General features: G+C 41.6%; 1 protein-coding gene across 22 annotated transcripts in view; it reads right to left on the reverse strand.

The window, feature by feature from the left end:
- The window catches only part of CSGALNACT1 (chondroitin sulfate N-acetylgalactosaminyltransferase 1), a 330,167-nt gene that overhangs the window by 133,623 nt on the left and 173,253 nt on the right, over positions 1-23,291 (reverse strand). For 3 of the 22 annotated variants that reach the window (XM_070253296.1, XM_070253295.1, XM_070253304.1), the window contains exon 3: positions 10,187-10,301. The exons of 16 other annotated variants lie outside the window; for them this stretch is intronic. The gene's annotated coding sequence lies outside the window, so the exon portion shown is untranslated. Of the gene's footprint in view, positions 1-10,186; positions 10,302-21,839; positions 22,223-23,291 lie in introns of those variants that run through there. 3 more of the 22 variants (XM_070253306.1, XM_070253305.1, XM_005606263.4) reach the window with 2 other exon arrangements.

Raw genomic sequence — 23,291 nt, forward strand, 5'->3', positions numbered from 1 at the left:
TTGGTATAACCCCTTATAAAACTGTTGGCAGTATCTAGTAAAGTTGAAGATATACATGCTCTGTGACTAGTAATTCCATTCTTCAATATAGACTTAGCTGAAATATCAGTACACACTTATCAGGATATGTTTCTAGCATCATTATTTACAACAGTGTAAAACTGGAAACAACTCAAATGTCCATGACTAGTAGACTGGCTAAATAAATTATCATATATTCGTATGGTGGGATATTTTGCAATGAAAATGAAAACCATAGTTACTGTCACCATGGTAATGAATCTCACAAAAATGAAGTTAAGCAAAAGAAGCCAGACACAAGGAAATGACTCCATTTAAATGACTCTATATTATAATTCCACTTAATTAAGTTCATAAAAGTCATTAGGAATCCATACTTAGGACGCAAACCTATAAAGAAATCTAAGGAAGCAATAACCTTACAATCTGGATAACGTTTACTTTCGAGTGTGAAAAGACACTGTGAATGGGAAGAGACACAGTAGCGCTTCTGTGGGACTGGCAGTGTCCTGTTTCTTCATCTGGACAGTGGTTACCCAGGTGTTTGCTTTAAACAATTCTTTCAGTTGTACATTGATGTTTTTACGTACTTCGCTTTACTAGGTTTTATTTCAGAATTTAAATAGTTAAGGAAAACAAATACAACATTACAAAAAGTAGATACTCTGGCTCCTTACCCCACACTGACAAAGTAACTACTGTTAACAGTTTGGTGTGTATCCTTCCAGATGTGCCTGCATGCTTTTTTTATAACTCAAAAAAAAAAACGAGAAGAAATCCAAAAGGGAATCATGCAATACCAAAGTCACTGCGGAAGCATTACAGAAGTGTTACAGAGAGATGTCAGTGTAGCTCTTTCTCATCTGAATGAACTAAAATTTCACTGACTCCTAGAACCCACAAGCAATTTTAGCAAGTTTGCAGGATACAAGGTTAAACACAAAAGTCAATCATTTTTCCTATATATATACAGTCACGGGCCACATAAAGATGTTTCAGTCAATGAGGGACTGTATATACAATGGTAGTCCCATAAGGTTAGTACCACATAGCCTAGGTATGTACTAGGCTATACCATCTAGGTTTGTGTAAGTGCAGTCTACGATGTTTGCACAATGACAAAATCATCTAACAAAATCATCATGAATTTCTCAGAACATATTCCCATTGTTAAGTGACGCATAACTGTAAAGCAATGAACAAGTGGAATTTGAAATTAAAAACACAATTATCATTTACATTAGCACCCAAAAACATGAAATAGGTATAAATCTAACAAAATATGTAACAGAAAACTACAAAACTCTGATGAATGAAATAAAAAAAGAACTAAATAAATGGAGAGATATTCCATGTTCATAGATAGGAAGACTCAACATTGTCAAGATGTCAATTCTTCCCAACTTGATTTATAAATTTAATACGATCCCAATCAAAAGCCCATCAAGTTATTTTGTGGATATCAACAAACTGATTCTAAAGTTTATAGAGAGATGCAAAGGACCCCGAATAGCTAACACAACACTGAAGGAGAAGAACAGACTTGGAAGACTGACCCTACTTCACTGCAAGACTTACAATAAACTGACAGTAATCAAGACAGCGTGGTATCGGCAAAAGGATAAAGAAATAGATCAATGAAGCAGAACAGAAAGCCCAGAAATAGACTAACATAAGTACAGTCGACTGATCTTTCACAGAGGAGCAAAGGCAATACAACGGAGCAAAGACAGTCTTTCCACAAATGGTGCTGGAACAACCAGATATCAACATGCAAAAAATGAATCTAGATACACCTTTCACAAAAATTAACTCAAAATAGATCACAGATCTGAACGAAATTGCAAAATTATAAAACTCCTAGGAGATAACAGAGGAGAAAACCTAGATGGCCTTGGATTTGGTGATGACTTTTTAGATACAAGACCAAAAGCACAATCCATAAAAGAAATAACTGATGAGTGGGACCTCATTAAAATTAAAAACTTCTGCTATGCTAAAGACAATGTCAAGAGAATGTGAAGACAAGCCACAGACTGAGAAAAAAATATTCGCAAAGACACATCTGATAAAGGACTGTTACCTAAAATATACAAAGAACTCTTAAAACTCAACAGAAAACAAAAAAACCCAATTAAAAAATGGACCAAAGACCTAAACAGACACCTCACCAAAGAAGATATATTGAAGGCAAATAAGCATATGAAACGATACTCTACATCATACGTCATCAGGGAAATGCAAAATAAAACAACAATGAGATACCATTACACATCTATTAGAACAGCCAGAATCCCAAACACTGACAACACCAGATGCTGGTGAGGATATGCAATAACAATATTTCTCATTCATTGTTAATAGGAATGCAAAATGGTACAGCCATTTTGAAAGACAGTTTGGCAGTTTGTTACAAAACTAAACATACTCTTAGCATATAATCCAACAACCACACTCCTTGGTATTTAGTCAAAGGAGTTGGAAACTTACGTCTACACAAAAACCTGCACATGCATATTTATAGAAGCTTTATTCATAATTGGAAAACAATGAAGATGTCCTTCAGCAGTGAATAGATAAACTGCAGTAATCCAGACAATGGAATATTATTCAGCACTAAAAAAGAAAAAGGCTATCAAGTCATGAAAAGTCACAGAGAAACCTTAAATACATATTACTAAGTGAAAGAAGCCAATGTGAAAAGGTAACACACTGTAGTATGATTCCAACAATATGACATCCCAGTAAAGACAAGGCTATGGAGACAGTTAAAACATCAGTGGTTACTCGGGTGGAGGTGGGGGATGGACACCGAGGGATGACCGGTGGAGCACAGGTGACTGTTATGGTAGTATGAATACTCTGTGTGATATTATAAAGACGGATACCCTTTATTATACATTTGTCCAAACCCACTGAATGTACAACACCAAGGGTGGACTCTAACGTAAACTACAGACTTTGGGTGATTATGATGGGTCAGCATAGGTTCATCAACTGTATACCACATGTACCTCTCTGGTGGGGGATGTTGAAAATGGGGAAGGCTATGCATGTGTGGGAACAGAGGGCACATGGGAAATCTCCGAATCGTTAGAAGAACTTTTTAAAATGTAGTTATTCTCAGAGAGCTGAAAAAATACTACATCCATAAAATAAGTACATGATTATATAGAAAAAACAAGCACAGAACAAGAAAGGAACACACACACACACACACATAAAATTTTTAATCAATAAAAGTTTGGAAGATAAAGCAGAGAAAACCTTCCAGAATATAGAAAAATAAGAAAATATAGGCATCTAAAAGAAAATTTCCAGTTTGTCCAATTGTCCATCATCTAATAGGAGTCCTAGAAAAAGTCAACAGAGAAAGTGGGAGAAAATTAGTACGGGAAAAATGGCAAATGAACAAAATTTTTAAAATTTCACACACCTGAATACCACATAGGGGAAATGTCAGAACCCCAAAGTGAAAGGGAATATCCTAAAAGTTTCCAAAGCAAAAGCACAGATCGCCTGCAAAGGAACGAGAAATAGATCGATATCAGACTTATCAGCAACATTGGATACCAAAACGGAGCAACGTCTCAAAGCTCTGAGGGAAAATCAATTTATCAACTAATCAAATCAATTCTGATAATTAGAAAGTCAGTGCACACGACACAAAGAGGTGGGGAGAAGGGGACAGAGGAGCTGGAGGGCAGGATGGAGGTGCTAAGATCCTCACCCTGTAAGTCAGGGACCAAGGGATTCCATCCAAAGGTAACGAAGCAAGGTATAAATATAACTATATTGCTTAAATTACTTAAATAGAGAAACTAAAAATTGTGACACAACTATGTTGGGTAAAAGGGGGAGGAGATGGAAATTATGGCAGGAAACCAGTAGACACTGGCCAAAAGTGACAAATGAGGAAATAACAGTATAAGCACAGAACTTAGAGATATGATAAGAACTACCAGAAAAAGCAGTTTCAGGAGTTAAAAGAGGTCCCTTTTGGTGGGAAGGAAAGGGGATGGGGAGGCGGGGAGGAAAGGAAACCATTGTTTTCTTATTCTAAGCCTGTTTGCACTACTTGACTTTTTAACCATGGGCATGAGTTACTTTGATAAAAAATTTAAAAGAAGCTTTATTATAAAACATATTTAGAAGGAAAAATAGGTGGGATGGGGCTTGGTTATTGATTTGCTGTTGCAGGGAAAGTTGTGAGTGACTGACGCATGGATGATGGAGCCAACCAACCAAAACGACACTCAGAGAGAAGACCAGGCCGTGGGGCAAAGTGAAGGGTCTGGCTGAGAACCTGTCAAGTTTGAGGTGCCTGTGGCACCCTCAGGAAGAAAAGGATTAACTGGATTGGACATGCAGATCAAAATCCTACGGAAGAGGTTTGGGCTGGAGATGACTGTCTGATAGTCACTTGTCTGCAGGTTGGTTAAAGCCAAGACTGCAAGTGAGACTGTCGGGAGGGGTATGTGGTGGGATCAGGGCAGTGGACTAGGCTGAAATCCTAGAGAACATCAATGTCACGCAGAAGGAGGATCCTGCAAAAGAGACCCAGGAACGTCTGGTGCTACGGAAGCCAAACGGGCGGAGTTTGAAGAAGGAAAGTGACAATACAGGGTCCACCTTAAAGGGCCCTAAATCCCAAACTTGGCAAGATTTCTACGCTGCCCATGAGTTCTCTCTGACTTATGTATTTGCAGTCTATCCAATGGACCGAAGCACAACTCCCACATAGCGAATAAGGAACTAAAACAAGACCTTGACATCGGCTCAATTGGAAACATCTGTGAGCAGTCAAACACACTTCTGCAGTTAAGATGCTGTATGGTGATCCAAACTATACACTTTTAGACCCCACTCGGCATGTACAGATGGTTAGGATCCAGGGAAATTAAGAAGATCCTTCTCTACTCACATTTGCTCACAAAATGAAATTTATTGTCGCCCAGAGGCTCTGCCTAAAAATATGGTAGGTCTGTTTTGCGAGAAATGTTCAACCTAGTGTAATCTCCTGAAAATCCAACATTGTGGAAACACACTGACTCCACACACCCCTCCCCTGGGTAACTTAGCGGTGGGGGAGAGTCGCAGAAAGTGAGGAAGTAAAATGCTCATCTTCATTATGCCTCTGGAACCCCATCTCAGACACAGCCATCTGGAATGTGTATTCTGTGGTGTATTTTTCCCTCAAAGATAAGAACAATAACATTGAGAGTTGTGATGATAAGCATGAGCAACATCCAGTCTTAGCAAACTACATGAAAAGGAACATTTTATTAGTAAATGAAATCCTGATGTAACATGTGTTCCGTTTCTTTTAGAAAGGGAAAACAGGCCGATGACAGTCAGTGTTCACGACATCCATTCAGAGGCAGGGCTCAGCGCCACTGCAGCACAGCAGAGGAGCTGCTCTCCAGTCCATGGAACGAGCTGGCACGACTAGGACGCTGCATTCTTAGGACTGCTCTGCATGCAGGCTCCTCTCTGCCACGAGCAGGCACACGCTAACAGATGCTCTTTTTCTTCCTGGGTAATTTCTTTAGGGCCAACATTCAGAGCAACAATAGTCATATTAATGCACCATTTATCTTGAAGCAATTCTAACCTCAAAAAGATTTAGCAGTTTTCAGGTCAATGCAGAGATTAAAGTAAAACACGATGATGTTTCTAGATGGAAACTACAATTGAACCAGGTGCAGACATTTAAAGTAAGTTAGGGGCCGGCCTGGTGACGCAGCGGTTAAGTGCGCACATTCCACTTCTGCGGCCCGGGGATTCGCTGGTTCCGATCCCGGGTGCGGACATGGCACCGCTTGGCAAGCCATGCTGTGATAGGCGTCCCACATATAAAGTAGAGGAAGATGGGCATGGATGTTAGCTCACAGCCAGTCTTCCTCAGCAAAAAAAGGAGGATTGGCGGCAGATGTTAGCTCAGGGCTAGTCTTCCTCAAAAAAAAAAAAAAAAATTAAAGTAAGTCAGATACAAAGTTAGTGACACCTGTGGGCAGGTGTGCTGTACACAAACCTTCCACCAGCACAGATGAGAAGGATCATCTGCCAGCAAAGAAACTCTTAAACCTTGACTTGGACATCCCAGAAAAGAAAAGCAAAAGCAAATCCTGGAAAAGCATTCTACTATGGTCTACTCAGGTGGAAGGGAACGGGCAAAACTGTTGAGGTGCCTGAAATATCCCTTATAGCACACATCCAATCTTCTGCAAATCTTGTGGCTCTACCTTTAAATTATATCAAGAAGCCATCAAGCTGTCACTAAGTCGCTCACGCCTCCTAATCCCCACTCCCTGGTCTCTCACCACAGAACTGCAGGAGCCTCCTCCCCACCGCCCCTCTTCCATCCTCGTCTCTCTTCAGTCTATTCCACAGCAGCCAGACCGCACCTCCGAAACTGCAATCAGACTGGGTGATTTCCCTGCTCAGAACTCTCCAATGTCTTCCCGCATACTTAGACGAAATCCCAGAGTCCTCCCCGCGGCCCCAGGCCCCCAGGAGATCTGGTGCCTCGCCTCGCCTCCCAGCTCATGGCCCACCACTCTCCCCTTGCCTGCCTGCTTCAGCCACACTGGCCTCCTTGCTGTTCTGGGGACACGCCACGCATCTGCACTTTCTGTTCTTTCTAGAACATTCCTCCCCAATATCCACAGAGCTTACTCCCTCGTTTCATTCAGGCCTTGCTCAGTGAGACGTCTCTTGACCCTCCTATCTGAAACAGCATTCCCTGTCATCTCTAGGTCTTCCCACGCTTTATTTTCCTTCCTGCCACTTCTCAAAACCTGTCACTTCACCACATAGCTCTGTTTATGGCCAAAGTCCTTCTCTGGAACACAAACCCCAGGAGGGAAGGACTTCATTTATCTACCACCATATCCCTAGCATGCAGACCAGTATCTCACACGTAACAGGTTCTCAATAAATGTAGTGAACAAAGGAATGAATAAAGAAAGGTGAAAATTTAGTCCCAACTCTAATAATAAATGCCTTTCTGATCTTAGGCAAATCACTGGTCTCATCTCTGGGACAAAGAAATCAGACTGCATGGTTGCTAACATCTCCTTTGACCCTAAAACTCTAATATTTGCTTAATCAGTTTATCACCACCACAATACACTGGGAAGCTACTGTATAGTTAGTATACATCCTGATTAGTATATATCATTAGTAAGAATCACATATGGCTATAAATGATATTAATAGCTCAGGTGTTCATTAAAACTACCTCAACATACTTTAAATTTCCTTTTTTATGGATTCATGTTCTTTAACATATCCAATTTGCTTCAATTGTCACTAGTATGTATTGTATCATTTTTTATATATATATATACACACTCAACTGCACAGCCACTCCTGTGAGGCAGGAATCCATTTCTCAGGCTGGCTACTTGACTCTTTGTCCTTCCCAACACTATCTCAGAAATTTGGGATGTTTTAAATCAGGGATCCAAAGGTCCATATAGCTGAGCAAATTACACCATTAGGGTTGCCAGGTGGTTCCTGAACACTCTCGAAAAGAACGTTTTAACACAGAACAAGAAATATGTATGATCCGAAAGTTAGTTAACATCAGTCAAAATCATACCATATACTTTACATCATGTGGCTTTTATCTAGATTACTTTTTAAACTTGTAACACTTGTCTTTTGCTTTCAAAAGTGAAAACTATTTTTAGAAAATACACTACTCAATTTCTGACTCAATACTCAAATTATTAGTGTCAAGGGTCATCCAAGACAGGAAACATTCTTTCCACACTGACATTTAATTTAGAGGTTGAAATGGACTAATGAACAAGTTTTAAACCCAATTATCTTTTTTAAAAAACTGTTTTATTAAAGGATGAGGCCACTACACACGTCACCAACATTCTTATAAAGATATTTTGAAACTCTTTTTTCCATGAAATAAATGTATAAAAGAACTTTCTCATTATTAGCCAAACTGAAACATTCTGAACATGATTTGAAATTTTCCAAAGGAAACCAGTTCCCAAATATTTGAGATTTCCTGAACTACATACGTGGGTAAACAGTTCTATTTCAACGCAACTGTGCCTTTCACATCAAAAAAACTTAATTTTTATTCCTCAAGGAACTTCGAAATGAAGAAAAATATTTCAATGCCTTATTTTAACAACAAAGATTGTATGAGAAAGGAAAAGTCACAAACTAATCTCTCTCATGAACACAGATACAAAATCCCCACTCAAAATTTTAGCAAGCAATCTAGTAACATATAAAATATCAAGTTGACTTAATCCCAGGTAATAAGTTGGTTTAACATGCTGAAATCAGGACTTAATCTCTCACATTAACAGTGTAAAACAGAAAATCATATTATCGTCTCAATAAATGCAAAAAAATATATTTAACAAAATTCAATATTCATGATTTAAAACCCAGAGAAAAGCAGGAATAGAAGGCCACTTTTTCCTGTTTTATTAAATTATCTACTCCCTCTCTCCCCAAAAGTGCTATACCAAACATTATACTTAAAGGTTAAACGCAGAAAATTTCCCTTTGAAATTAAAAGCAAGACAAAGAGGCCGGCCATCAGCACTTCTAGTCAACAGTAAACCAGGGCCTCGCCACTGTGGTAGGAACAGGTAAGTAAACGGTGTAAGGATTGGAAAGGAAGACGCAAAATGGTCATGATTCACAAATGATTATGTTTGTAGAACATCCAACGGTATTTACAGATAAGCTGTTAGAATAGGAGAGTTTAGCAACGTAGAAAAATCAATTAGTGATGCAGAAAAAACAACTAAATTCCTATACAACAGCAAACAGAAAATTAAATCCTAAAAAAGATAACATTTGCAACAGTATAAAAATATGAAGCGGCTAGCAATAAACCTAACAAAAGATATGTAAGACCTCTGAGAAAAAAATATTTAAAACTTCATTAAGGGGCCAGCCCAATTGCGCAGTAGTTGGAGTCACGTGCTCTGCTTCATCAGCCTGGGGCTTACAGGTTTGGATCCCAGGCACGGACCTACACACCGCTCAAGGCCATGCTGTGGCGATATCCTACGTACAAAACAGAGGAAGACTGGCACAGATGTTAGCTCAGGGACAATCTTCCTCAAGCAAAAAGAGGAAGATTGGCACAGATGTTAGTTCACCAAAAAATCTTCCTCACCAAAAAAAAAACTTCATTAAGACATTTTAAAAGACTTAAAGACTCAATATTGTAAAAGTATCATGTTTTTCCAAATATATTCCTAGATTCAATGCAACTCTGACTGAAATCCAAAAACTTTATTTGGGGGGTGTGGAACTTAAGTAAATTGATTCTGAAATTTTACAAGGAAATGTAAAGGGCCAAGACAAGACTCACAAAGAACAAGAATGCCCTCTTCAATGTCAAAACTTATTAAAAAGACACAGTAATAAAACCAGGATGGTATCGGCATAGAATAGACCAACAGAACCGCCTGGAATGCTCAGAAACAGACCCCCACTTATAAGGATATGTGATATATCACAGAGGTGTAAAGGAGAGTCTTTTCAATAAATGGAACTGGGACAATTGTATTTCCATAGAGAAGCAATTAATTTGGATCTTTACCTGACACCACACATAAAAACTTATTTCAGATAAACTTCAGACCTAAACATGAAAGGCTAAACTCAAAAGCTTTTAGAATTTAATATAGAAAACATCTTCCTGACTTTGGGGTAGGGAAGGATGTCTTAAGACACAAAAAGCACAAATCATCAAGGAAATGATTTGTACATCTGACTACATAAAAATTTAAATTTTCTGTCTACCAAAAAACACCATAAGGAGAATTAAAAGATTAACAAGCAACGGAGTGGGAGAAGAGATTAGCTATATGTATAACTCTCAGAAGACTAGGATCCAGAATGTATAAGGAATTCTGCAAATAATTCAAAATGGGTAGAGAATACAACAGAAAAATGACCTGCTTCACAAAAGAGGAAATCCACATGGCTATACGCAAATGAAAAAGTGATCAACCTCACTGAAAACGAGAAAAGCAGAATAAAACCACAAAGAGATACGAACACACACCCTTGTTTAGCAAAACAAAAAAAAAATGTGACAATACTAAGTGTTAGCAAGGACATATGGCCATTTTGGAACACAGCAGAGGGGAGGAGAGGCATATCTCACAAGCCAGCAATTCTCCTTCTAGGCTGATAGAGAAACTCCTGCTGTCACGCACTGGGATGCGGGCGTAAGAATCTTCACAGCTGCCTCGTCTGTATTCCCCACACTGCTAACAACCCTAAGAGGTGGAGAGGCACAATGTCATGCTTTCATTCAATGTAACACTATATGGCAGTGAAACTTAACAGATCACAGCTACAGACAACAAAATATATACATTCTACCAACGTAATTTAGAACAAAGAACCAAGACACAAAAGAACATGTACAGTCTGGCTCATTACATACAATTCAAAAACAAGCAAAACCAAATAATATTATTTAAAGAGTGGTGAGATCATTTTTTAAAGCAACATAATTATCATAAAAATGAGAAGAGTAGTCACCTGTGGGAGGAGGAAGGGACAATGGAAGGCTTCAGGAAGGCTGGCAATGTCCTGGGTTACACAGGTGTTTACTTTCTAATTATTCACTAACTTAACATTTATGGTCTATGGACTTCTTTGTACACCTGCTATATTTTGTAATGAAAATAAATATGTAAATTCCAGAGCTCGATTTGGGGGTATATTAGATAAATGTTTTGTCATCATAAATAAGCACAGTAAGATGGGAGAATGATAAGAAACAGACTAAAAATAAGAGTGGAGGTGACAAATAGAAATGGCAAGCAATAGGATATATTGGAGTATATGAGAAAGACCTTTGGTATACACCTAATTCGGCCTGACTTTGTTTTTTCCAAAAAGGGCCTGACTGTGGCCATTGAGCACACATTGCATATCTGCTTTAAAACATTTCCTATCATCAGAACAAATGGCCTTAAGATAAAGGTGCAACTTCCCCCCACACTGGCATTTCCTTACAGATAAGCATCTTTCCTTAGGCTAGGAACTGATTGCTGCACTCACCTGTGACCACCCAGCTCACCTGTGACCACCCAGCTCGAGACAGCAGACCTGCCACCCTGCTGTGTCCACCGAGACAGCAACCTCCCTGCTGTTTCCATCAATGGCTGTGCCGACAGAGCAGTCTCGCAACTATTGTAAAAGGGACATTTCAATCCTATGTGAAACATCCTGTTTGGGGGTATATAACTACTCTGTGCACCCCACTTCTTCAGTGCCCTTTCTTCCTTCAGGAAGAAAGGCCCGGGACATGGTCCTCAGATTTTAGCTCAGAATAAACTCTCCCAAATTTTCATTTATAGATTGGTTATGGATTATTTTCGTCAACAGAGGCTACTCCCTATATATTACTCCCTCCTCTCAGCCCCACTGGGTCTTCACTTGGCAGCCTCCTCCTACCACAGGGCCTGCGAAATTTCAAGTCCAGTGCTGCTTTAATCTGCTGCTGAAGTTTACTTAGTCCATCGTGCTGTGGCCCAGTGACCAGGATATGTGTCAAGCCTCGTCTTCCTTCACAACGGCAAAGAGAGAAGCGGGGGAGGGGAGGGAGCACAAAGGAGAAGGACTTAACGAGCCCATGACTTGTTGCTAGAAACGATCACAGGGCCAAGGGCAAAAAGAAAAAGCTGTGAAGCTAATTCTGCTTGCAGCGAGCCAATAGGGTGAGGAAGCCCACTGGAAGCGACAGATGGCTGCACGGAGAAGAGAAGCCAGCAGAGACCAAGGAGGCAAGGAGGTTCCTGGACCACAGCAGGAACCAGGCGGGTTGGGGAGAGGTAGGGATCCCAGCATGAGACCCCCTAAGTTCCACATTTCTCACTGTTGATCCCACAGTCTCTTCGACCTTCCCTCATCCTCTGCCCAAGGCCTCTGCCTTCCTCCCCGCTCTTGCTGAGCTCCGGCAGGGCATGCACTAGGCCTCACTGGGCAAACGAGGGCTGCAGGGGAGCAGAGCTACTGTGGCGTCTCTGAGCACTGTCGTCCGCCACCACCCCCAGTCTTCCCACAGCCAAGTGAGAAGCTGGACCCTGTGAGCCGTACCAAATGGAGCTCAGGCTTTAAGATGTTCCATTCAATCTTCAACTCTGAAAGGCCATGCATGGTCATCTAAAGAATGTTTTCTAATTAGATGGACTTGTTCATTGCATATCAATTCTTTACGCTCACACCAAAAAATTATTTTGAAGTTCCCTTTTACACAGAACAGTAACGACTTAGAAACAAAAGAAAAAGATCATTTTCAGCATACCGAAGGAACTAGCAAGTTATAGATGACCTGGAGTCACCTTTCACTGCTCCCACCCTCCACCCTCAACGGCCGTCATCCAAGAGCCCGGTGACCACCATCTCCTCCAATCCACCCAGCCCTGCTCTTCCCGCCGCCCTGCCCTGCTTCAGGCCTCCTGCGGGGGCTCCATCACGACTCACCACGGTGGCCTCCTCAGTGCTCTCCCCACCTCCACTGGCTTCTTCATCCCTCTGCGGGGTCACCGGCCCACATCTCCTAACCATAAGTCTGCTCAGACCCCGCTAAGCCTCAGGTATCTTCACTAACTCCCATGGCTCACAGACTGTGGAGCCCTCCTGCAGAACCCCCAGAGGCCTGCAGCCCACCCTCTCAGCCTCTTCCCTGCCACACTGCTCCCCACACTCAGACCCCCACCAGCCACCCGCCCTCCCGCAGGACTCCACCCCAGCTCCACCCGGAGGCCCCTTCCGAAGCTGGAAGGCGTGTCTCCGCTGCTCCACTCACCACACACCTGCTCCTTCAGATCATACTCCTTCCACTGGGAGCTCCCCTACCCTGATTTGATCCTCTGTGTTCTGTGTACACACAAGACTTTGCTTAAACCTCGGTTGAAGCACTTCTTTCACTTAACATGTCTACAGCCAATCTCTTAATTTTCCTCCCCAAACCTGCTCCTCCCTTGGGCTTCCCCGGCTCAGTACGTGGACCTGGCTGACCTGACTGAAAAGCTAGGAATCATCGGTGACGCCTTCCTTTCTCTCCCCCGATCTGCAATCCATCAGCAGAGCTGTCAGCACTGCCTCCAGAATCTGGCCCAACCGACGACCTCTCTCCAGCCCCCCACCGCAGCCAGCTCCTGGGATCACAGCCTCCCGGCGGGTCCCCTGCTCCAGCTCTGCACCACTAGAACCCCTTCTCCACGCAGGAGGCAGAAAGACCTTTTAAAAAGTGGATCATACGTTCCCTGTGTTAAAGGACTCCACTGACATTCCACTGATTTTAAAAGAAATATTCCTTACCTTTGCCAAACACTGAATTACCATGCTGCTTCACGTTAGGTTAGGATTCCCTTGGGAACAGAACAAAAGGAAAAAACAACAGCAACAAAAATGGATGCCAGTTCCAGCCTCAAAGATTCAGATTTAATTTGTCTAAGGTAAGTTTTTAAAGTCCCTACGGACATTTCCAGTGTGAAGCCTGGCTGAGACCACAGAACTGAGTGACAGGCCCTGACTCTCTCTCCAAATTGATTTCCCCCCACAGACCTCTCACTCACTATGCTTCATTTTTTGGTTGCTCAAAGAGGTCAAGCTCATTCTTGCCTCAGGGCCTTTGCAAAAGCTGTTCCCATTCCTTGTATGTTTCTGAACCCCATCTAGCCCACCCATAAGGCTCGCACCCTCGTATCTGATCCAAATTCATCTTAAATATCACCTCCTCGGAGAGGTCTTCCTGGATTAGTCAATCAAAAGAAGCCACTGGTCACTCTGTAGCATGTCTTATCCTAATTCTCTGCACAGCACTCATGACTCTCTAAGAGTGCTCTTGTCCACTCATTGCCCACTCTCCCCACTGGCACACAAACTCCATGGAAGTGAAATCCTTCTCTGTGTTGTCCATCACAGTCTCCCCAGCTCCTAGAACTGTGCCCAGCACACAGCAGGCATTCAGCAAATATGTGTTGACTAAATGAGTGACAAGCGAGTGAACATATCCAGGTCACCTCCATCTATCACACCACGCTGTGCTTTGCACAGAGAAGAAACTCCATGCGTCCATTCCATTCCAGGAACTGCAAATAACCATTACGTTACAAATATGGCCAAACTTTAAAGGCTATAGTCATCCTTACTGAAAAATATCCTTTTCCTATCCTATATAGAGAGAACAGAATTAAGTATTACTTTAAACACTAACATCTAACTTTCAGACAAGTTCTAAAATTGATAAACATCATATCAAAAAATTACCAGTCTATCTGACCCCTAGAGTGAGTAAGTTTAAAATAAAGTATCCGTCCATTTCCTCTAGCATAGACTGTTACCTCTCTCGGCAACACAGCATGACTGTCCACTTGCCAGGCCACAAGTACCACCTGCATCAACATAAGGTACATTTTTTAAATTAAATCTTTTAATCTACATTTATGACATTCACATATAATCAGGTTGTTACAGACATTTTCCAAATTCAAGGTCCTCCAATAATCAGTTTTAGTGAAAATAAACAGTTCAAAGAATCAATGAGAGAGATATTTGAATATTATTTTCTCTAGCTCCACTTTTTGGGTATTAAAAGTACAAGCACCTCTATTCCTACATTAAAGAAATTCAAGGATGACCTAGTCTTTAAATGTCCATTTCTAGTTATATTGAGAAAATCATCATCACTAGAAAATAGCTTCTACTTTTTAGTGGGCTGAATGGTGGTCTCCAAAAAGATACATCCACATCGTAATCCCTAGACCCGTGAATATTATCTTACAAGTCAAAAGAGTGACTCTTACCTTATATGGCAAAAGAGGTCACTAAGTTAACGACCTTGAGAGGAGGAGCTTATCCTGGATTATGCGGGTGGGCCGGAAAGGCAATCCCATGCATCCTTATAGGAGAGGCAGAGGAAGCTCTGACGCAGAAGAGGAGGCGGCCACGTGGTCATAAGCAGAGATGGAGGGATGTGGCCAAAGGCCAGCAAATGCCTGGAATTTCCAGAAGCTACAAGAGGCAAGGGTTGAATTCTCTCCTAGGGCCTTCAGAGGGAACACAGCCCTGCCAACACCTTGATTTTAGATTTCTGGCCTCCAGAACTGTGAGAGAATAAATTTCTCTCGTTTCAAGCTCCCTAGTTTGTGGTTATTTGTTACAACAGCCACAGGAAACTAATACACACTTAATCGATCATTAATATGTGCTAGATATTACGAAAAGCATGGTACAAGAAATTTGACAGCTATCAAAAGACAAGTTTTTGTTTCAAAGTAAATAAATTTCTTTAATATTTACATTTTAAATAAGTATAATTTAAATATATTCAGTTTCCATTTTGCAGGACAGATCTAGAACAGGTGCTGCATCCTCATGGTTTGAAGCCACTCACTTAATATCTCTGCAAGGTAGTTTCCCATCTGAAAATATGATTAAAATTCTTTTTTTTTTTTTTAGGAAGATTGGCCCTAAGCTAACTACTGCCAATCTTGCTCTCTTTGCTGAGGAAGACTGGCCCTGAGCTAACATCCATGCCCATCTTCCTCTACTTTATACATGGGATGCCTACCACAGCAAGGCTTTTGCCAAGCGGTGCCATGTCCGCTTGTACATTGGGATCCAAACCAGTGAACCCTGGGCCACCGAGAAGCAGAACGTGCGAACTTAACCACTGAGCTACCGGGCCAGCCCCTGATTAAAATTCTTGATTCCCTCAGGGTTATAGGGATAATGTATAAAAGGATGATAATGGGCTACCCCTCAAAGATTCATAGAGTCTTAGAGCTAAAATAGTCCTTGAAGATTATTTAGTGCCAACCCTAATTCCAGGGATGGGAACACAAAGGCTCATGAGGGTGAGGCCCTTGCCATGAGAGCCAGGAAGACTTTAGGTATCTCAATTCTGGCTTAGAGCCCTTTGCACAGAAAAGTGCTGCCTATAGAAGGATGAGTACAATATTCTCAATTTACCCATACTCTGCTTTCTTCTTCTAGTAATGGGTGAGTTTTCTCTGATTCAATGCAAACACTTGGTCACCTTTAGGGCTAATGGCAAAATATGGGGTTGAGGTACAGACTGTTTCAACTGAGAAGCCTCAAGCCTAGGTTTGATGGGGGAAAAAATGACAAAACAAAAACCCAGAATGAACTGTGATGATAATGAGTGGGTTCTTGCTCAGAACCAATTTCCACCAGCACAAAGGAAGCCTTAGGCAACTGTAAACATCAATTCTTCCAGCATCAATTAGCCAAGAAAGAAAGTGAAAGGATGTGCCTGGAACTCATCCCAGGTAAAATCGAACAATCTAAAAGATTATGTCTTAATGAATGTGGGTCAATATTGCCATCTTCCCATTAAAGAGACAGTCTGATAGACAAAGACAAAATGTGTGATAAAATTCACCATCTAATCATAAAAACTCTTAACAGCTGGGAATAGGAGGCAACTTTCTTAAACTGGTGAAGAATATTTAGAAAAACTCTCCAACAGGCATCACACTTATTGGTGAAATGTTAAACATTTTACCTTTGGGATCAGGAATAAGAAAGGGATGCCCACCACCACCACTTCCCTTCAACACTACTCAAGATCCGAGCCTATGCACTAAGGCAAGAAAAAGAAATAAAAATTATAAGGAATGGAAAGAAAATAAAATTGCCATTATTTACTGATGTGTGATTATATATGTAGGAAATCCAAAAGAAAGCACATATGAAATATTAGCATTAATAAGAAAGTTTAACAAGGTTGCTAGATACAAAATTCAATATGAAAAATCAATTGTATTTCAATATACCAGCACAGTTAGAAAATGAAATATTAAAAAAAGATACCATTGACTATATCATCAAGAATGTAAAGTACCTAGGAATAGATTTAACAAAAGATGTGCCAAACCTATACTAGGAAAATAATACAACTTTACTGAGTTTTCTAAAAGTAATTCAGGTGTGTGAACAGGTTTTAGTTGCAACAAATGAAAGAAAATAAATTGGACATAATTATCACCATATCTTCCCATTCAAACAATGGCTTTTGAAATCTAGAGGTGTCCTGATGTACTATATAAGAATTCTGATCAGACAGGTACAATGTACATTCTGATGGTGGACCAGCATTCTTATCATTTTCCCATGTCTTAACAAAACATTGAAGAAACATTTGAATTTCTCCACAAAGCACTACATTAACAGTGAAAAACAAAAAGACTTTAAGTCTTTTAATTTTATAATGAGTACACAGAAAAGTCTGTTGGAATACAATATCTAAAGTGGCATTTTATGGATATATATAAAACTTCAACACATCTGAGGTTCTATTCAGCCAATACACTTAGAATGAAGTGATCCAAACCAATGGATATATATTGGGGTCAATTCATCCTTGCATTGAAATGATTTGAAATGTCTGCCTTATTTTTCAGTCATTCCACTGGTAAAGCTACCTTTAAGTGTAGGTGAAATGGACAGCTTCCCTTAATGTGATATTTATATTTTGAGCAGTTAATGCTCAAAAGTCACCATTAGCCTAACATCAAAAATCCAAGCATCAACAGTTAATTCCTTTGAGCTAAGACACTATGTCTCCTGGAATCCATTTTTAAAAGGAAAATACTTCTTGGAGGAGGTAACAGAAATGAGCCACTATCCAATTTTAACACCACACTTAATTTGCCTGACTCATAAGCAAGATCCCGGGGAATGAATTTGATAATGTAGAGGAAAAGGCAAGTACTTTTAGGGAGACAGATCTGGAGTACACAGTGCTAGCATCAGCCAGATGCGGTGGCACAGTGAGGCATCCTGGCAAGGTCAGAGTTAATGACATTACAGAGCTAAAGGAAAAGTGAAAAGATGCTAGAGACAAGCATAATGCACTCGACAGTTTAGCCGAAGACATGGTCCTGCTGTCAAGACATGTTTGAGAGACTACTGATTATGGCATTTCATCGTATCCTGACTTTCACTGTGGATGGCCTATTCTCTGTGGCACCCTAGTGAAATATGGTAAACTCATGAAAGCAGGGGATATGTTTCATTCTCTCACAGACCCCAGAGAACAGTGCAGCACTTTGAACCCAATAGGTACTCAATAATACCACTTGGTGAATTAAAAATTCACTTAAAAACAAGTAACTGATTTCTGAGGATATAAAAATTATACTTCAAAATTAGAGGTAGCATTTTTTTTATGTGAAAAGTTGGCTGTTGCCAATACCAAGTATCAACAAAGATGTGGAGTTTACACACATTGCTGGTGGGAGTCTAAAGTGACACACCAATTTGGAAAACCGTTTATTAACGTGTTCTAAAGATAAACATGGGCCTACTCTATGAGCGAGTAATTCAAGAACAGACACGTCCACCAGAAAACACGTACAAGGATCTCAAAGAAGCTTTATTCATAGCGGCCAAGAATTAGAAAATACAAATTGACCATCAATCATAAAATGGACAAATAAACTGTAGTATATCCATCTAATGGAATACTACACAGCGATAAAAAGGAACAAACCATTGCTCTGTGCAGCAACATAGGCCAATCTCAAGCACAGTGAAAGCAGCCAGACACAAAGGAGTACTTACCTTATGACACCATTTAAATTAAATCCAAAAGAGGCAAATCTAATCCACAATCCTAGATTAGATTAGAGATCAGGACAGCAGTTACCTTTGGGGGAGGGAGTATTAAGTGTGAAAGAGAGGTGGATAGGGAGGCTTTTCTGGCAGTAGACGTGTTCTGAATCTTGATGTGTGTGGTGATTACTTGGGTATGTTCATATGTCAAACTTCACTGAGCTGTGCACTTAAGATTTGTGTACTGTACATAAATTATACCTCATTAAAAAGGTAAAAAAGAAAAAAAGTTGGCTGTTTTCCAATGCTTAATATTTGTTTTAATTACTTTAATTATGGGAAGCCAGTTTTCTTTCAACATATTTATGCCGTTGGCTATAATTTGAATGTCTCAACACTTGAAAGGACCCTTTAGCCAATCAAATAAGGAAAGCACCCCCTCCCCTGCACAGATCTATAAGCCGCCCCACCTGTCTCAATGGTTTGCTCCTCATTAACAGCTGAAGGAGCCCTAATCAAAGCCCAGACGTAAGTGGGAAGCAAGAGGTACTGAGGACAGGCACAGAAAGCAGGAGCACCTCCAGCTTCCTAACTGAAGGGTCTCAACGGGGATTAAGGCAGAGGCTCACGCTATCCCTCAGGGTTCTACAGTTTAAGAAGACACATACAGAGAGAACGCTGGTTCTCGAAGCTCTACATTCGATACACATAAGACGCTCATCAGCTAAACCCTCTGACTTACATGAGCCAGTCCCTACCTAAGACCTGTTATTCAGGGAGCCATAGAAATCTACAGTGGGAGGCACCTGAGAACTATCCCTGACTAAGTGTGGTGGCCATATGGTGGAAGGACAAAAGGCAATGGACAGCAGTCCGAAACCAGAACAGGGAAAGGCACTGTCAGCTGCCACTCTTCCTCCACTGGCTAACGTGGCTAATATGGCATTTGCACTAAAAAGGCGCTAAACATATTTTAAGTTAATGTTTAAAACAGCAAGGAGTCTTTTTTTAAGTAATTCCAGATGAAAATTGCCAATATTTTTTAAAATTCTATTGAAAAGCCACAGAGAAAGGCATTAACTTCAGCTTTCTCAGCCAAAGCCCATGGAAAACGGCCTCAGCTGTGTCAGCCACTGACTTTGATTCAGAGAGCACTAAGCAAACCTACTGTCCGTCAGCAAAATGGGAATAGCAACCTTTGCCCTTTTTGCCACCAGACAATGACTACCTGAAAAGCTGATGTCTGATACATCTGAATTTCTCAGAAGAAGATACTGTAAGTTTTCTCTGGGGCCTAGATAGGTAAGTTAGATTCATTTCAAAATATTTAGATTAAAACTGCCTGCTTTATTTTCACCAACAAACAATTCATTATGTTATTTCTTCCCTTTAGCCAACTTACCACATGAACGGGATCACATTCATCATCTACCACATCATAATTTCAGATTTTAAATGGCTAGAGAAAACCAGCCACCATCAAGCGTTTTCCTGATATTGAAACAGTAAAATCTGCCAGTCAACTGGAAAAACATCGGCAACAGCAACAAAAACGTAAATCTTTCCCCTTAAAAAATGATCATGTTTTCTCACGTTTTTTAATTTTAGAGCCCCATCTCCCCAGCCTCATAGCATTGCAGAGCACTTCCCCAGAAAATCTGAATGTTATCTGTTATAAAATTTTATCTCCTTTGACGAAAGGGATGAAAACTTTAAAATTCGTGCCATTAATGTTCTCCCTTTCTTGTCATTCTTCATAGAGACGACGCAGTGAAAGAAGAGTAGTATTTTAGGCTCAACACTAATTCTAAGAGAAAAATCACAGTAATTTTCAGAATAGGTTAACACAGGAAGTTAAGAAAGCAACGAGATTCAAGAGCCCCTTCTGGGAAGCTAGCCTCCCTGACGTGAAGGTCCAGCACCACACGGACAGAGTCCTCTTTGGCCAGCGAAAGACTCCCTCTCTGTGCACACGGTACTCACAGAGAAAAAGCTGTCATTCAGCAAACATAATAAATTACTCCAGTAGTTCAAACTAATTCTATTTACCCAACTCCAAATAAATAATTTTACCCTTTGGGTGGAGAATGTTGCAAGACATATTTCCTACCAAAAAAGAAGGAAACTGGATAGCAAATGCCAAAAATGGCACTATTAAATATTTAGACAACTTAATGTTTTATTATTCAGGGTCACTTATGACAATTCACACTGAAGATTTTCATGGCCATCCATAAAAGACAAAAGATATTATTTTTCATTCTGTCTCAGTTAATATAAAAAACCTGAAATGAGATATAGTTGAATAATTCTCAAAAAAACTGCCACGGTCCTTAAAATCATATTTAGAAAGCAAGCAGACAATACAAGGGATGCAGGGTAACACGGTGCTTGTTCCGACCCGTGGAAGTGGCAGTAAACGGGAAACACACAGAGGCTAAAGGATGAAATGAACAAAAAGTGAGTGTGCACCCCAGCAGCAGATACACTCCCACAGCGGCAGTACTCTGAGGTTTCGCTTTGACTTCAAGACATGCAAAAGATGAAGTCAGCTGGGTTCACGCTCTGCTCACCTAGCCATACCCAGCAAATGAGCCCTCACCCATTCCTTCATCCAAATATCGACTGTCTGAGCAAGCAGGATGTCGAACAAGCACGACTACACAAGTGATCAAAACAACACAACTCCCTCTGCCCTTGGAAAACTCCATCCAAGGTGGCCTTCCCGTGTTCCGGACAAAAACTTGGGCAGGTGCCAGGTCCTTTCTGTTCACTCCTAGGTAACTGAGAGTCCCTTCAAGTCATAAAACAATCCTAATTTGGAGGTTAGACTTCCCAGTCCCTTTTAATAATCAATACCCCACATCTGATTCAGGGCGAGGCTGGTTTCAGACCCACAGTCTTGGGCAGGGAGTGGCTCAGGCTTTCCTCTTTACAGCTGCTGATCCCCTCAGGTGTTGGGACATAAGCAAGGAGGAGGAAAAGGGGACACGAAAGTTCTGACTAAGCTGGCTCCATCACAAGCCAGCACCCCGTTCTCTTCCTTGCACAGCTGCTTCAGTGGGTTCCTGGGAGATCTCATTGCTGGAAACCTCTTTCCTCCAGGTGCCTCGACCTGGGGGAATGTATCTCAGCGCCCTTAACCTCCACAACCCCTTGGAATCTGGCATCTGTTTCCAGCCTGTTTCTCCATGGGGCCTCTGCGTGGCCCAACTTACCAGACAGAACCCGAGAAGACACGCTGCCCTCGTGCGGCTCACCACTGGTGCACAGGCAACAACCAGTTAGCCTCTCTTGGTTCAACTAACGCTGCTGGGCAGGCAGATGGCAACATCAAAGCCCAAGGCCACAGCCAGCCCACCTCTGGCCACCTGAGGTTCAGGAGCCACACTGTACAGTGCCCTCCAGCCATCCAGCCACACAATTGTTGCTCCGGGGAGCCCCGCCCCATCCCACGAGGTGTGGGGTAAGAAGGCCGGCTGTGTCCAAAATCCTCTCTCCTCCCCACAGTCTAACCAGTTTAGAGTGGTGGGGCTGGTTTTCAAAACTGCCTTGTCTGCCAACTCACATGTCTATTGAATTTGGATCCCTAGTGGAGAATGCAATTTTAAAATTCCATTACACCTCTCCTCTGTAATCAGAGTGGCCAGAGGCTCAACAGATTGAGTAATAAACACAGTGGTTTTATTTTTCCCTTTAACTGCTACCACCAACTGCACACCGTGTGCTCCCTTTCCCCCTTTTCCCTCTTCTCTGTGCCCCATTTGCAGTGGGGCAGGACAGCAAGTCCCGCAGCTCAGAAGACATCCAGTAAGAGAACACACGAGTAGTCTTCGTTTCTTGTGTACCCCAAGAATTATATGAGCAATCTTTGTGCCCCCCGCCTCCCCCACCGCTCAGAAGCATGGTGACCTGCAAGGCCCCTGAGCCTCTCTGATCTACGTTGGGAAGGAGAAGGAGCAGCCTTTATTCACAAAGACTACACAGCCCCCCTCTCTTTCTCTATCTCCCGTCTAGTCTTACCCGTCACTAGTAAAAATCTGACAAAGTAGTGCCCTTTCTTGCACCTAGAAATAAAGTCAAGATTGTATTGGGCCTTGGAGAACTTGTGATTTGTTCTCAACAGGATCCTAGCTCTGCTGGTGAGGCTGGGGGAGAGGCAGAAAGGATCTCAATTAGCACTTCCCACCACTCCATCGCACCTATTAGGTATCAGGTTACCATGCCAGGCAAAGAAAATCGAAGGCAAATAAGACACACTCCCAATGGCTTTGAAATCACAAGGAATGAATTTGGGTACAGGATCTGCCACTTTCCAGCTGTCTGCCTTGAGCAAGAAACTGGAGCTGACGTTGGAGTTAAGACTTTGTGCCTGTGACTAGAAAATGAGATAGGTGGCTGAGAGGACTCCCAGCTCCTGGAGCACTCGCAGCCAATGACTGAACGAAACCACTGGCATCATGGGAGTCCAGCCCGCTGCCACAGCTAATTCGAAAGTAAAATAAAGAGCTGGCTGGCACGCAAAATAAGTGGATCCTATAGGCATGGCTGCACTGAATGGAGCAGTGGAAAAGATTGTGCATGGCCGTATCCTGCTTTCACTTAGCCGACGGGCTGGTACAGGTTCCTGATCAGCCACAGCACTCCTGGATCAGGTGCAGGTGCGTGCA

This window comes from Equus caballus, chromosome 27 (assembly GCF_041296265.1).
Source record: "Equus caballus isolate H_3958 breed thoroughbred chromosome 27, TB-T2T, whole genome shotgun sequence".
Classification (NCBI taxonomy): domain Eukaryota; kingdom Metazoa; phylum Chordata; class Mammalia; order Perissodactyla; family Equidae; genus Equus; species Equus caballus.